Source organism: Dendrobates tinctorius, unplaced genomic scaffold (assembly GCF_039654945.1).
Source record: "Dendrobates tinctorius isolate UK_male_01 unplaced genomic scaffold, ASM3965494v1 ptg000064l, whole genome shotgun sequence".
Lineage (NCBI taxonomy): Eukaryota > Metazoa > Chordata > Amphibia > Anura > Dendrobatidae > Dendrobates > Dendrobates tinctorius.
The window spans coordinates 52,940,490-52,957,721 of record NW_027361732.1 but is presented as its reverse complement, the minus strand read 5'-3'; the positions used below and the strand labels follow the sequence as shown (position 1 = coordinate 52,957,721).

The 17,232-nt window shown below is 43.8% G+C and overlaps 1 long non-coding RNA gene across 1 annotated transcript in view; it reads right to left on the bottom strand.

Moving 5' to 3' along the window:
• Nucleotides 1-17,232, bottom strand: part of LOC141094618 (uncharacterized) — a 284,948-nt gene that overhangs the window by 100,220 nt on the left and 167,496 nt on the right. The window contains exon 2 of the long non-coding RNA XR_012233130.1: nucleotides 14,127-14,267. This is a non-coding gene — a long non-coding RNA (uncharacterized lncRNA). The remainder of the gene's footprint in view (nucleotides 1-14,126; nucleotides 14,268-17,232) is intronic.

The following is a 17,232-nucleotide window of genomic DNA, read 5'->3' as shown; positions in this document are numbered from 1 at the left end:
TGATGAGCGAGTATACTCGTTGCTCTGGTTTCCCTGAGCATGCTCGGGTGGTCTCCGAGTATTTTGGCGTGCTCGGAGATTTAGTTTTCGTTGTCTCAGCTGCATGATTTACAGCTGCTGGACAAGCTGAACACATGTGAGAATTCCCTAACAAACAGGCATTCCTCATATGTAATCAGCCTGTCTAACAGTTGGACATCATGCAGCTGAGACGACGAAAACGAAATCTCTGAGCATGCCAAAATTCTCGGAGGACACCCGGGCATGCTCGGGAAAACCCGAGCAACAATGTTATTCGCTCACACATCTGTACACATCTGTTTATTAGTTTTAATTGTTAACTAAATAGAGATAAACAGATTTTTTTTTACTTCTCATATAGTATTGTATCAGAGAGATTTTTACATTAGCCCAGCCCATGGATGTAACTTGAGTCATACATGACATGACCTCTTCCTTTGATGCGTGAGCACCTGTTAGTCTGCTAAGATCTACAATGGCATGTATGGATATGGGCACCCCTGGTCAAAATTACTGTTATTGTGAACAATTAAACAAGTTGAAGATGAAATGATCTCAAAAAGGGCTGAACTTACAGATGACACATTTACTTTGTATTTTAGGCAAATATATATATATATATTATAATTTTTTACATTTTAAAAATTACAAAAAAGGAACATAGGCCAATGCAAAAGTTTAGGCACCCTTGGAGATTTGTGTGATCAGAGAACTATGACCTCAATTAGTCTGTAAGGGTTATGGTTTGTTCATTATCATCATAAGGAAAGGCCAGGTGATGCAAATTTCCTAGATTTATAAAAATCCAGCCTCCTCTTTCTAAGCAGCTGCCAAGCACTCTGAAATTAAAAATGGTGGAGGCCCACAAAGCAGGAGAAGGCTATAAGAAGATTAGCAAAGCATTTCAAATTGTCATTTCCTCAGTTCGAAATGTCATTAAGATATTGCAGTTAACAGGAACAGTGGAGGTCAAGATAAGATCTGGAAGAACAAGCAAAATTTCAATGAGAGCCGCTCATAGGATTGCTAAAGAAGCAGATCATAACCTCCGCGTGACTGCAAAAGACCTTCAGAAAGATTTAGCAGACTCTCGAGTTGTGGATCATTGTTCTACTGTTCAGAAACACCTGCACAAATATGGCCTTCATGGAAGAGTCATCATAAGAAACCATTCAAGCGTTCTGACCATAAAATCCTTTGTCAGAACTATGCAAAAAAAACAATCTAAGCAAGCCTGATGCATTATGGAAACAAATCCTGTAGACTGATAAGGTTGAAATATAACTCTTTGGTCTCAATGATCAAAGGTATGTGTGGAGGAAAAAAGGCACAGAATTCCAGGAGCAGAACATGTCATCAATCATTAAACATGGGGGTGGATCAATCATGTTTTGAGGTCGTGATGTAGCCAATGGTATTGGGAATATTTCACTGGTAGAGGGAAGAATGGATTCAATAGAATTTCATCTAATTCTTGACACAAACATAACACCATCTGTAAAAAAGCTGAAGTTGAAAAGAAAATGGTTTCTACAAAATGATAATGATCGTAAACACGCATCAAAATCCACAATAGACTACCTCAAAAGGCACAAGCTGAAGGTTTTACAATGGCCTTCACAGTTCCCTGATCTGAACATCATTGAAAATCTGTGGCTAGTCCTCAAAATAGCAGCGCATGCAAGATGACCCAGGAATCTCACAGAACTGGAAGAATTTTTCAAAGAAGAATGGATGAAAATCCCTCAAACAAGAACTGAAAGACTCTTGTCTGGCTACAAAAAGCGTTTACAAGCTGTGATACTTTCAAAAGGGGATGCTACAGGGTACTAACTATGGAGGTGCCCACACTTTTGCATTGAACCATTTTCCTTTTTGTAATTTTTAAAATGTAAAAAATGACAATATACATATTTTGCCTAAAATACTATGGAAATGTGTCATCTTTAACTTTAGGCCTTTTAGGGTTCATTTAATCTTCATCTTGCTTAATTGTTCACAATAACAGTAATTTTTCACCAAGGGTGCCCAAACTTTTACATGTCACTGTATCATAAGGATCTATAAGAGTATAATACCATTATATAAGGAAACATACCACCCATTGGTCTTGAACAAAAACCTACTATATTAACAACAATACTACCAACAATACCACTACATCATGACCACATGTTAACTCCACATAGCAACTGACTAATACCACCACGCTGTTCACTAACAAAAATCACTGCACCAAGACCAAAATTACCACAACAAAGTGTCAATATAGTGGAAGATACCATCTGTACACAGGTGCTCTGTATACCAAATATGTGCATTATATTGTGCAGATAAATCTAGTAAGTTACTGTTGAAGTTCTCTGTGATAGAAGTCCTAAAGTTACCCAGTTTTTCTTCAACCAGCTCAGACTACGATCACAACTTCTACCATCCACATTTTGTTGCTTCACAACTTATTACACGGGAATTGGTTCAGCACTTTTACCCAACTTTGAATAAACTAAATAGTGCCCTACACAGGAATAATTCCTTCTCCCACTGCCATAGACTACTTTTGTACCCCCACAACTTACACCATATCACGTTTACCACACTTATATTGCTCCCTCTATGCCTCCACACAGTAATAGTGCCTTCTTTATATTCCCATGCATAAGTCATGAACCTTCTGCAAGACCCACCTTTGTGTCTCAATACAATAAATAAGTCCCCCTTTGCGGTGCCAATGCAAAATAATGTTGCTCCTTGTGTCCCATACAATCATTATAATCCTCTTTGTGCCCCATACAATATTTATACCCCCTTCTTTGACCCACACAATAATTACAGTGTATCTTTTCCCTATACAAATATAATTTTGCTCCCTTCACCCCATAACACTAATGATGTCCTCGTTTGTATCCTCTGATTTTCAATACAAGTAAATCATTCTCATCTTAAGCCCCCGTTACACACTGCGATATCGCTAGGAATATCGCTGTAAAGTCACCGATTTTGTGACGTAGCAGCGATATTGCTAGCGATATCGCTACATGTGATATTTACCTCCGACCGGCTCCCCCGCTGGTTATCGCTGGTCGCGCGAGAAGGTCCTGGATCATTTCTCGTCGTCAGCTTCCTGCGGCGCTTCCTGCTGCGACGACGAGTGACGTGTGGAGCCGGGCGGGAGGACACAGGATCGCCGCGTCTGACAGGTAAGTAGCGACCCCCAACCCCTGCGATGTCGCTGATGAGATCTGCCTGTGTGGCAGCTCACTAGCGACCACTTAGCGATGCACCAGCGATCCATATCGTTATCGGGATCGCTGGTGCATCGCTATGTGTAACGGTACCCTTACCCCTCTCCAAGGAAAAGTGGCAACATACCCCAACTTACAACCCCCCTCGAGGTGCAGGCAGCATTGTTATAACATCATCATGCTAACTTACTTTCACTGTGCACTTCCAGCTCTGATAGTGATAGACCCCATGTCTCAAGCAGCATGATACTAACTAGAGCAAGTGAAAGAGCAGGGAGCCAAGGGCTCGCAGTTCCACCACAACGTTAAACTATATCAGTGTAATGAAAATGCATGTACAGTTAATAACAATGGCTGCCAAGGTTGCACCCCATGCAACCAGGACTGGTAGACCACTCTGTGTTGTGTTAATCAAGAAGGAACACTAGAAAGCTAACATGACTTTAATTTTATGGATAGCAGAATCATATAATTCCTCAAAAGAGGTGTTAAATAGCAATGTACAGTATGTAGCAAGATCAATATACATGGAGTTTCATCAATATTTTGCACCTGAGTTTTCTCTGCTTTTACCAAGGGGGGCTGTTGCATCCTGTAAGTGCATTACTTTTCTCACCTGTGTTGGTAAATACAGTTGACTTTTTTTCTGCTATTTGTTTTTTATTTTTGTGTCCTTTTCCTGCGTTATTGTATATTTTATTAATTTATACACTGAGTAAGCATTTCCTAAAATGAAAAAAAAAAAAAAATCCCGCACAATATCGTGAGAAGGTATATGGTATTAAAATAAAATCAATTCATTACTAATCAGTGCTGAAAAGCATAACTACCATATGTGAAATTATAATGAGGGCAATCTGGGCTACCGTCCAGGCCCCAAGGCTCTAGGGGGCTCATGGCCCAATTGCCCTCATTATAAGGTTTTGTGTGCCACCATTGGTAAAGCAAAGCAGCCATTATCTTGTGGACGCCATTGTCTCCTGAAGCTAAACCTGCAGACGAGCGAGATTGGTGTTCTCAGAGTGAAAAACGAAAGTTTTTTATTCTTAAAATGCTGGTTTGCTGTGTTTTTGGGTTGAAGGGGCTTGATACTGGAGGGCTGTCTGATACAATTAGGCAGAGTTAATGCTGGGGTTCATTTGTGGTGCAGGTTTATGCTGGGGGCTGTCTTGGTGGATTTGAGGTGGAGGTTATTCTTGGGGGGCTGTCTGGTGGAAGATTAGGCTTGAGGGGCTGAATGGTGGTGATTTATGCTTGGAGGTCTCTCTGGTGGGATTTGGGGATGGGGTTTAAGCTTGGGGGCTATGTGGTGAGGTTTACTCTTGGGGGGCTGTCTGGTGTGGCGTGAGGTGGGGGTTTATATTTGGCGGATGTCTGGTGAAGGTTTATGCTTGGGGGGCTGTCTGATGGAGGTTTATGCTTGGGGGGCTGTCTGGTGGGGGTTTTATGCAGCTGGCATCCACTAGCATGTACATGCTGGCCACAACTAAAAGTGGAGCCTCAGGGCCCGAAACAAAACACCAAGGGAACAGGAGCGAGGTGAGTATGTTTTTTTATTAATATGTGCATGAGATGTATGCCTATATATGGGCTATGTGAGGACTTGTACTGTATATAGATTTCTATGTGGGGGGCTCATACTGTACATAGGAGGCCATGTGGGGACTCATACTGTACATAGGAGGCTATGTGCGGGCTTATACTATATATAGTGGCTATGTGGGGATAATACTGTATATAGTAGGCTATGTGGGGCTCATACTGTATATTGGAGGCTATGTGAGGGCTTATACTGAATATTGGGAGCTATGTTCGGGCTCATAGTGTATAAAGGAGGCTATATGGGGGCTCATATTGTATATAGGGAGCTATGTGGCATCATATTTTATCTAGGTAGCTCTGTGGGGGCTCATACTGTATATCGGGGACTGTATGTGGACTCATACTGTATGTAAGGGGCTGTGTGTGGGCTCATACTATATGTAGAGAGATATGTGGTAGCTCATATTATATATAGGGGTTTTTAGGGGGCTCATATTGTATGTAGGTGGCTATGTGGGGGCATATTGCCTGTGCCTGTGAGCTGTTATCCTCATTGCAGTACGGCTTATGATCTCCTTTTCTTGACCTGATTGAAGGAATTCCCTGATAAAACCCTGAATGACCAAAAGAGGGGGAAACATGTCTGAAGAAGATGCCATTAAGCTAAGTATACAACTGTTCAGGCCATATAGGGTCTCACTCTCTCCTCATATACAGTATATAGGATTGTCCATGTCCATAGAAACATGACTATGAGGTATATGGTATCCTGAATGCTATCTATGTGTTTTCAACTCTGCAAGCTTATATCTGGTAACCAGCTTTTCCAATCTCTGCTCTGAATCCACTCCTGTGTCTCCATTGAATGTCAGCAAGCAGTTAATCCTGAATGCTACATATGTGTTTTCAACTCTGCAAGCTTATATCTGGTAACCAGCTTTTCCAATCTCTGCTCTGAATCCACTCCTGTGTCTCCATTGAATGTCAGCAAGCAGTTAATCCTGAATGCTATCTATGTGTTTTCAACTCTGCAAGCTTATATCTGGTAACCAGCTTTTCGAATCTCTGCTCTGAATCCACTCCTGTGTCTCCATTCAATGTCAGCAAGCAGTTAATCCTGAATGCTATCTATGTGTTTTCAACTCTGCAAGCTTATATCTGGTAACCAGCTTTTCCAATCTCTGCTCTGAATCCACTCCTGTGTCTCCATTGAATGTCAGCAAGCAGTTAATCCTGAATGCTATCTATGTGTTTTCAACTCTGCAAGCTTATATCTGGTAACCAGCTTTTCCAATCTCTGCTCTGAATCCACTCCTGTGTCTCCATTCAATGTCAGCAAGCAGTTAATCCTGAATGCTATCTATGTGTTTTCAACTCTGCAAGCTTATATCTGGTAACCAGCTTTTCCAATCTCTGCTCTGAATCCACTCCTGTGTCTCCATTCAATGTCAGCAAGCAGTTAATCCTGAATGCTATCTATGTGTTTTCAACTCTGCAAGCTTATATCTGGTATATAGTTTTTTCAACTTACTCTGCTTGTCCCCTTATGTTGTGAGGTCAAGAAACTTTTCAAAGTGCTTTATGATCCATGTAGTGCTGGACATGTGTTTATTTGACCACAGCATTTTATTGGGTCCTGGTGTCTCAATTTAGTGTGATTGATTAACGAGCAGAGAGAGCCACAAAACAAAAAAAATAAAAACTTAGCCTTAGTACATGTATCAAAGTACTTCTGGCAGTTATAACATGGCAGTTAGACAGGGCAGGAGACAGGTAAGACATTTATATACATCTACTCTCTGTACATTTGGAGTACAACAAATATATACCATATGCATTTGTGTAATTTTTATCCTGGCCGCTGCATTCACAGACATCCACCGCCCTGGCATTAACTCTCCACACTCCATCCATATTGGCCCCTCGCTCCTTTCCTCTCCTATGTATAGCACTCATGCTCTTTTCACATTGTTAAATTGCACAGATCCAGCCAGTCCCACCATTCAACACCAGAGACGCTCTCACAAATCACTTAACCATCTGCTCACTCTTTCTATCCTCCTTCTCCTAGTTGCAGGAGACATTGCTCCCAACCCTGGTCCCCCATGTTATAGAAAGTCAAACCCCCCGACTGCTACACTCAGAAACCCCTCTAATCTTATTAATATTCCCTGCATGCCATCTGTCTCTCTTAATTGTGCACTTTGGAATTCTCGCTCAGTGTGTAACAAACTCTCCTTCATTCATGACTTCTTCCTTTCTAATTCTCTTAACCTTCTGGCTCTTACTGAAACCTGGATCCAGCAGTCAGATACTACCGCTGCTGCTGCTCTTTCATACGGGGGGCTACACTTCTCTCATACCCCAAGATCAGACAATAGAGCTGGTGGAGGCGTTGGTCTGCTCCTATCACCAAAATGTACCTTTCAGGTTATCCCTCAAGTACCCTCACTTGTCTTCCCTTCTTTTGAGGTCCATGCCGTCAGACTCTACACCCCCTTCTCCATGCGAGTGGCGGTGGTGTATCGTCCTCCCGGCCCCTCCCATCAGTTCCTGGATCATTTTGCCACTTGGCTTCCACATTTTCTCTCCTGTGACATCCCTACCCTCATCATGGGAGATTTCAACATCCCCATTGCTCTTCCCCTCTCCCCATCTGCTACTCACCTTTTATCTCTAACCTCCTCATTTGGCCTTTCGCAGCTTACTAATTCTCCAACGCATGAAGACGGAAACTCCCTCGACTTGGTCTTCTCTCGGCTTTGTGCAGTGGATGATTTTGCAAACTCCCCTCTCCCGCTCTCTGACCACAATCTTCTTTCATTCTCTATAAAGAACTGCCAGGCTGCTCAGGTCACCCCCACTGTCCAGACTTATAGAAACACACAGGCCATTAACACCCAGAAACTTCTGAAGAACTTGCAGTCTTCATTGGCCCCTATCTCCTCCCTCTCATGTCCTGATTCTGCATTGAAGCATTACAATGAAACACTTCAAACTGCCCTGGATGAATTTGCACCCCCTATAACTAGAACACCACAACGCAGACGGCGACAACCCTGGCACACGGTGCAAACACGTTTCCTGCAGCGGTGCTCCAGGTGCGCCGAACGTCTGTGGAGAAAATCCAATCTACACGAAGATTTCATCCATTTTAAGTTTATGCTTAGAACATACAACACTGCCCTTCACCTCTCCAAACAAACCTATTTCAACACCCTCATCATCTCACTGTCCAATAACCCGAAACATCTCTTTGACACTTTTCATTCTCTACTCAATCCAAGAGTACAGGCCCCAACCACTGAGCTCCGAGCTGACGATCTGGCCAATTACTTCAAAGAAAAAATTGACCAGATCCGACAGGAAATTATCTCCAAATCCCCTCATACCATGCACTGTCCTCCCTCCCCCACTGCATCTAACTCACTCTCTGATTTTGAACCAGTCACAGAAGAAGAAGTAAGCAGGCTCCTTGCATCTTCTCGCCCAACTACTTGCACCAGTGACCCATTTCCGTCACATCTCCTCCAGTCCCTTTCCCCTGCTGTCACCCCTCACCTAACTAAAATATTTAACCTCTCTCTCTCTTCTGGTATTTTTCCCTCCTCATTTAAGCATGCCATCATACATCCACTACTTAAAAAACCATCCCTCGACCAAAACTGTGCCGCTAACTATAGACCTGTCTCTAATCTTCCCTTCATCTCTAAACTCCTGGAACGCCTGGTCCACTCCCGTCTTATCCGCTATCTCTCAGAAAACTCTGTTCTCGACCCTCTCCAATCCAGTTTCCGCTCTTTACACTCCACTGAAACTGCCCTCACTAAAGTCTCTAATGATCTGCTAACAGCTAAATCAAATGGTCATTACTCCATGCTAATTCTCTTGGATCTCTCTGCAGCATTCGACACTGTGGATCATCAGCTCCTCCTCACTATGCTCCATTCCATTGGCCTCAAGGACACCGTTCTCTCCTGGTTCTCCTCCTATCTCTCCGACCGCTCCTTTACTGTTTCTTTTGCCGGTTCCTCCTCCTCTCACCTTCCCCTTACTGTTGGGGTTCCTCAAGGATCGGTTCTAGGCCCCCTCCTCTTCTCCTTGTACACTGCCCCTATTGGTCAAACAATCAGTAGATTTGGTTTCCAGTACCATCTCTATGCTGATGACACCCAATTATACGCTTCTTCTCCTGACATCACGCCAGCCTTTCTAGAAAACACTGGCGATTGTCTAAATGCTGTGTCTAATATCATGTCCTCACTATATCTGAAACTGAACCTGTCAAAGACTGAACTCCTTGTGTTTCCTCCCGCTACTAATGTACCTACACCCGACATTGCCATTTCCGTCTGTGGTTCCACTATTACTCCCCAGCAACATGCCCGCTGTCTTGGGGTCATACTTGATTCCGAGCTTTCCTTTGCCCCCCACATTCGATCACTGGCTCGCTCTTGTCATCTGCACCTCAAAAACATTTCTAGAATTCGACCTTTTCTTACTTTTGACTCTGCAAAAACTCTTACTGTTTCTCTTATTCATTCTCGTCTCGACTATTGTAACTCTCTTCTAATCGGTCTCCCTCTTACCAAACTCTCCCCTCTCCAATCTGTCTTGAATGCTGCAGCCAGGATCATATTCCTCACCAATCGTTACACCGATGCCTCTACCTTGTGCCAGTCATTACACTGGCTACCCATCCACTCCAGAATTCAGTATAAACTTATTACCCTCACCCACAAAGCCCTCCATGGCTCAGCACCACCCTACATCTCCTCCCTTGTTTCAGTATACCACCCTACCCGCGCCCTCTGTTCTGCTGATGACCTGAGGTTAGTATCCTCAATAGTCAGAACCTCCCACTCCCGTCTCCAAGACTTTACACGTGCCGCGCCAATTCTTTGGAATGCACTTCCCAGGTCAATACGATTAGTCCCCAATCCCCACAATTTTAAGCGTGTCCTGAAAACGCATTTATTTAGACTGTCCTATCGCCTCAACACATTAACCTAACCTATCCCTGTGTGGCAGAGCCAAAAATTTTACCATAACCAGGTTCCCAGCATCATGTTCCCACATGCTTTATGCATCCATTAGCCCTCTGTGTCTGTACTGTTACACACTTAACATTATGGCTGGTCCATACAATCAGGGCAATTGTTACCACCCACCTTTCGTGTCTACCTCTTTCCTCATAGACTGTAAGCTTGCGAGCAGGGCCCTCACTCCTCTTGGTATTTGTTATAATCTACTGTATGTGATTATTGTTATGCTGTAATGTCTATTGTCTGTACAAATCCCCTCCGAAATGTAAAGTGCTGCGGAATATGTCGGCGCTATAAAAATAAAATTTATTATTATTATTATTATATGGATGCTTTGTGGTTTTAATTGCACTGCCATTTGCTTGGCCATTTATGATCTGAAGGGCTATTCTTTGGTTGGCAGTCGACGAGGAGCAAGAGCGCCATACCGTTTCAACTTAGGGTACAACCTTCGCTCCCAGGAAGGCAAAACTAGTCCCTATCGCCTCTCATTTTTGCTTTTTTTTTGCTGAAATTACTATTTTTCTGTGAAAATGTGTGTGCATTTATATCATTATGTATTAGGTTTTTAAACTAACTAATTAAAGAATTTTTTTTGTTTGCTATGGTTTACATGTATAAGGGCCAAATAGGTGGGAGCTCATATAGTATGTAGGGGGCTATGTGTGGGCTTATACTGTATATAGAGAGCTGTGTGGACTCATGCAGTATGTAGGGGGATGTTAGTGGAGCGCCCGCTAGGGCCGGGGTACTCGGAACCGGAGTCAGTCAGTTCTTCTGGGGATGTCACGGCAGCAGTGACTCGGTCCATGGGCCTGGGCATCCAATCAAAAGTGAAGGGGAATAGTTTATATGAAATAAAGTCGTGACACCACCCGTAGTGTTTGGCAATGGATGGCTGACACTGTAATTCAGGTCCACTGGGGCAGTTGGTGACACAGCAGAGATGTAACAGCTCTCCACGGATAGAGCTAGGCCCCAGGGCAGTTATGGGGTAATTTGATGATGGTGACTGTTGTAGTGCAGGGCACAGCAGGGTGCAGTCTTCACACTTTTACTCACAGTCTTTTCAGGTTACAATCACCAGCCGGGGTGCTGTGTCCTCCATGTCAATGGTCCAGCCAGCTCCCAGGTAATTTGGGGTACACTTTACCAGGACCCCCTTCTTATGTTCCTTCTCTGGCCGTCTCCTCTAGCACCTCTCCTGCCCTGTGCCTCACACAGTGTCCCAAGCCAGCAGCCTCGGATCCTGTTGGGCGACGTCTTCTTGGTCCCCTTGATCCTATGTGGATGCCTTTTTAGCAATTGTGTGTGGATTTGGCTGTCACACATACAGATTCTGCAGCCACCGGTTTCCTAGCTGAGTCCTACAGTCTCTCCACTAGTCTGGGTCCGGTCCCCACTTCGACCTGGTCCCTCCACCCGACTACGGTCAGCATGGATTCGGGCGCTAAGGGGGGATTCTTCACTTCCCTGGCCCCTAGGACCCCTTCTCTTTGCTCTGGAGCCCCTCTCCGACTCCTACATTTCTTCTCTCTCCTCTCTTGACCTGGGATGAGCTCCTTCCTCCTCCAGTCCCCAGCACCAACTCTCCACTATCCTCCAACTGTCACTCTCCCTCTAGCTGAGGCTCATCCCCCTTTTCCTGAGGTGAGGTGTTGTGTTGAATGCACATATGCGAGTCCCGGATAGTGCCCCCTCCTTACTCGAGAGCGGAGTACCACACCTCTGGCTGAGGTGCAGTACCTCTGTGGTGACTGAACCCTCAGGGGCACCACATTAGCATACTTAATTATGAACAAATATAGCACAAAAAGGGGATTTAGAGATTTACAAGACTACATGGGTCCACTGCATCCTTATAGTGCATTTGTTTGGAGGCTTGGGCAGGTAAGCATCTCTGCCTTTTTGCTAGTATTTTTTGAATTTTTGGAGGATCTCTAAATCCCCTTTATGTGCTATATTTGTTTAGTGTTAGGACTCGTAAGCGTGGGGACCCTTGCCGTTGGTTACGAGCTTGTGTATTTTGGCCAAAATATTAACAAAGTAACATAGTAACATAGTTATTAAGGTTGAAGGAAGACTTTAAGTCCATCTAGTTCAACCCATATCCTATCCTAACTTGCCCTAACATGTTGATCCACAGGAAGGCAAAAAACCCCATGTGACAAACAGTAAGCTTCACATTGGGGAAAAAAATTCCTTCCCGACTCCACATATGGCAATCAGACTAGCTCCCTGGATCAACGCAATATCAAGGAGACTAGTGTATATAACCTGTAATATTATACTTTTCAAGAAAGGCATCGAGTCCCTTCTTAAATTTTAGTAGGGAATCATTCATTACACATCATATGGCAGAGAGTTCCATAGTCTCACTGCTCTTACAGTAAAGAATCTGCATCTGTGAGTATGCTTAAATCTTCTTTCCTCCAGACGTAGAGGATGCTCCCTTGTCCCCATCACAGGTCTAAGAGTAAAAATATCATTAGACAGGTCTTTGTACTGTCCCCACATATATTTATACATTGTAATAAGATCACCCCTAAGCCTTCGATTTTCTGAACTAAATAACCCCAAGTGTAATAACCTGTCTTGGTATTGCAGACCCCCTAGTTCCCTAATAACCTTGGTCGCTCTTCTCTGCACCCGCTCCAGTTCAGCTATGTCTTTCTTATACACCGGAGACCAGAACTGTACGCAGTATTCTAAGTGTGGGCGCACTAGTGACTTTTATAGAGGTAAAATTATGTTCTCCTCATAAGCATCTATGCCTCTTTTAATGCATCCCATTATTTTATTTGCCTTTGCAGCAGCTGCCTGACACTGGCCACTAAATGTGAGTTTGTCGTCCACCCATACACCCAGGTCTTTTTCAGTGACAGTTTTGCCCAGTGTTTTACAATTAAGCACATAATTATACATTTTGTTTGTTCTACCCCAGTACATGACCTTACATTTATCCCCATCAAAGCTCATTTGCCATTTATCAGCCCAAAACTTCTAGTTTACATAAATCCTCCTGTAATATAAAATTGTCCTCCTCAGTATTGATTACCCTGCAGAGTTTAGTGTCATCTGCAAAATTAACTATTACCTCACATTTTTATATGTGTTTTTTGCACTTTTTTTAGGTGCAGTTGGGCCCATTTGGTCTTGTAAACTGTGGTGTCTGTTCACATGGGATGCATTTGGATAGCACTGGGCAACCCGCCTCATCTAATAGAAGGGCATCACAAATAGGCTGTTACCCTGGATGCTGTGCATTTCCATTGTGTGAATAGCGCCACATACAAGTCTTTTTTGTGTAGTAATATAGCAAGCAGCCACCCCTCCATTGGGATTGGTAGGTTGTGAGTGGTTGCCTCATCAGTATTTCTGCACCTGTGTTGCTGCCATCTTAACTACATGGGTCCACAGCATCCTCATACTTAATTATGCTCAATATTAAGTCATACAATTAATATAAAAAATATGTTAATATTAATATTGAGCAGAATTTATTTCAGCCTATTGGTTCTGCCTCCACAATAGTCACAGTCTGATAGGTCTGTCATGTGGCCCCTTGGGAAAATTAATGTCCCACTCCTGCTCTATTTTGCATAGCGCTATGTTATGCATAGAGCTATACATAAGAGAAAAATTTGCGTGGCGCGTATCTCTGTCATCTTCCATTTACATATCACATAATCTGTCAAAGGGACCACACCTTCCAAACTGCCTTGGCTTCTGGCTACTCTTAATCTGACTTGGACTACAACCACAGCAGTTATTGCATTGGAGCATGAGAGGTACAGAGGCTGATAACTCAGGTACCAATAATACAGTTCTTTTTTTGGGGACTTTTTTTTTATATTGCGCTAACATATTCCACAGCGCTTTACAGTTTGCACACATTATCATCGCTGTCACAGGATGGGGCTCACAATCTAGATTCCCTATCAGTATGTCTTTGAAGTGTGGGAGGAAACCCACGCAAACAAGGGGAGAACATACAAACTCTTTGCAGATGTTGTCCTTGGTGGGATTTGAAGCCAGGACTCCAGTGCTGCAAGGCTGTAGCTGTAAGCACTGAGCCATCATGCTGCCCCAATTTTCTGTTGATTTTGCCCATTGGGTCATACTGGTGCAGAAGATCTCGTATGACACAGCTACAAATCCTTTGATTCTTATTTCTTAGATACCGCACAGTAGGACTGATTTGATTAGAATGCTGTAAGAGTAGTTTAATATTGCTTCCATTGCAATCTTGCATGTAAATAAACAGTATACTTACTATGACAGCTCTCTTTTTCCTTTTAGTTTAGAGGAATAGCATGTGGTCTGCTGTCCATAGGGCTCTCCATATTTTGGCTTTCCACTTGATTAATCTCTCTATGGAATAAATCTCTTGTAAATTGCCATTCGGACCATAATTCTGGAACAAAAAAGGAAATACAGTATATCAGTTTATAGTATTGAAAAAAAATCACAATATAAGTGTTTTATGTGTTTTTTTTCATTTCTGAATAATTAGCCAGGTTAAAGTGTGGCCCCCCTGAGGCTCAGTCACCACAGAGGTACTGCACCTCCTCCTGAGGTGTGGTGCCCCACCATCCAGGTAAGGTGGAGACACCTGCACCCCACACCACAAAGTAGTGTAGCAAAGCACCTTCGGCGGCTCCCTGCTTGGAGTATAGCAAAGCACCCCTTGGTGGCTCCCTGCTTGGAACATGAAACGTGCTGGGAGGTGGGTGGAGTTTAGTTTGCACAAAAGTGCAGGAAGAGTTGAGTCAGTCAGTCAGTCTTTCATTCAGTCAGTGAGTGAGGATGTAGAAGGACAGAGTGTGAGAAAGAGAAGATCCCTGGGAGAGGGATGGAAGAAGGAAGTGTTGCAGCAGGCCACAGTGATCTGGGTCTGCTGGCACATGAAAGAGACAGAGAAAGGAAGCATGATTCTCCATTGGGAAGAAGGATTAGCATGGAACGTTGAGGAGAATAAGAGAACGAGGACCAGGGTTAGAGGAGAACCCTTTTAAAGTTCTAAGCGCAAGGCCGGGGTCCGGTCCCTGAGGTTGTACGGACACTAATGGTCCTGCAGCAGACACCAGAGGAATAGAAGTAGTGACCACTTTATTCCCACACAAGACTTGGGGGCACAACTGCAACATATTAGTGAGCCGGGACTTAGTAGCAAGGAGTTCCCGAAGCAGGCTACAGCTGTCTGCCGTACAAGTAGAGTTCATAGGAACATCTGACAGGAGGAACTCCAGTGTAACTGAGTACTAGGAGTACTTCACTCAAAGGCGCTATAAGAGGAGATGTTCAGAAAAGGCACATATGTTGGCGGAGTGTTGGAAAGGAGTATTCCATCTGGCCTGGAGGTTGACTGAGTCTCTAACCCGGAGGACATGGCACGGAAGCAGGCACCTGCTTGTACAACAGACTGTGAGTAATGCTTTGGAACTACATGCCCTGGTGTCCTCCACTTATTCCCACGCCAACCTGCCCAGCACTGCTACATCCCTTGCGCCTGACACTACACCATCTAAGTGTCACTTCACCTACACTGCCCTGGGACTACAGCCCTGCCTGTGGAGGGCTATAGCATCACTGCTGCACCACATCATCTGTCCCAGAGGATCTGTCTGCAGCGTCGGCTTACATCTCTATTGCCGAACACCACAGGTGGCCTCACAAATCACTTATAAACTTTCACCACTATAAGCACACTGAAACATAACCTTTTTGTAATGGAGCCCCAGGGCCACGGACCGGGTCACTGCTGCCGTGACAACCCCTGTTGAAAAGATCAACCGGTACCGAGTACCCCACAGCCCTGGTGAGTGAGGGCGCTCCAAAAGCACCACTCCAGTGTTTTATTTTATTTTACTGCTAGAGTGGTGCTTCAGTGAAAGGTCTAGGACATGGTCTTGTACTCACCTGCTGCAGCCTTCACCTTCTATAACAGCTGCTCCTGTCTGCCTCCAGCAGTTTGTGACCTTCCGGATCGCTCCAGTGTTTCTTGGAGTGAGCTAGAGGTCACTTTTCAATGAAAGTCTATGAGATACTCATTCTGGTTCCCATAGACTTACATTGAATGCTTTTGACCATTACTTCTGACTTCTGGACAGTGCTATCATTTACTCTAAAAAACAGGTAAAATCTGTCTTGTTCAAAGCAAGACAGACTGAGGTGTCAGATTGTATGCTCTGTGTAGAGTTTCATGGAGAAAGGAGGAGCACAGTAAGTAGCAGAGAGACAGATTGAAGCACAGACTGATGCTTTTTCTTTGTACTGATTGTTTATCTCACCCAAAAGCTGGATTCACATCAGCACTGCTCAGTACTGCTGTATATTGTCCTCAGTGCGGTTGCTGCTTTTCTAGATGTGCTTCATAGACATTGGAGAAGAGACATCCATCTTGTCTCTGTGTACTTTAAATGAAAAACATCATAGCAGAGAGTCTTTACCCACTATCTCAAGGGAACTGAAAATTGCAGACATAGATCTGTATGATCACATTTCTAGCTTTATTAAAGTCTCTTAACAGATGTAGATAATGTGTGTTAGGTTGAGAAATAGGGTTTATCAGTGACTTTACATACTTATTAATAGAAAATTAATATACCGCATATACATATATATTACATAGGAATAGTGAGTTTCTGTGATTAGCAGTATATTGGGGTTACTCGAGTTTGACCGGATGCCATTCAGCCTGGCCAACCCCCCCAGGTACGCTTCAGTGACTCATGGAGAGGGGTTTGGGAGATTTGAACATCGAGGCCACTTTGATTTATCTGGATGACATCAATGTCTTCACTCCCTCGTCTACAACAGCATGGTCTAAAAGTGAAGCCTCAAAAGTGTCATCTGTTTTGCACTCAAATTGAGCAACTGAGACACCTTGTCTCTGCAGAAGGAGTGAGACCATCTCATGAAAAGATTGCTGTGGTACAAGATAGGCCTACTCTGAAGACCGTAAAAGACGTGCGGGCCTTCCTAGGATTCACGGGATATTTCAGATATTTTCTAAAGAACCCGCTGCTGGAGCTAATGAAGGGGGTACCGTCTAGTGCTAGAAACAGAACTGTATAATGAGGCGAGTGACAAGAAGTGTTTCAAGCCCTAAAATTGGCCTTGACAGAGGCACCAGTGCTAGCCTATGCTGACTTTACACAGCCGTTCATTCAACATACGAATGGGAGTTTGTATGGACTCGGAGCAATGCTGTCCCAGATTCAAAAAGGAGATGAGCGAGCAATCGCTTATGCAAGTCAATCTCTTCATGACTCAGAAAAGAACCCGGATAACTACAGTTCTTTCAAGCTGGAGTTGTTGGTGTGGGCCATGATGGAGAAATTTGCTGAATATCTGTCCAGTTCTGAAGTTCACGTGCG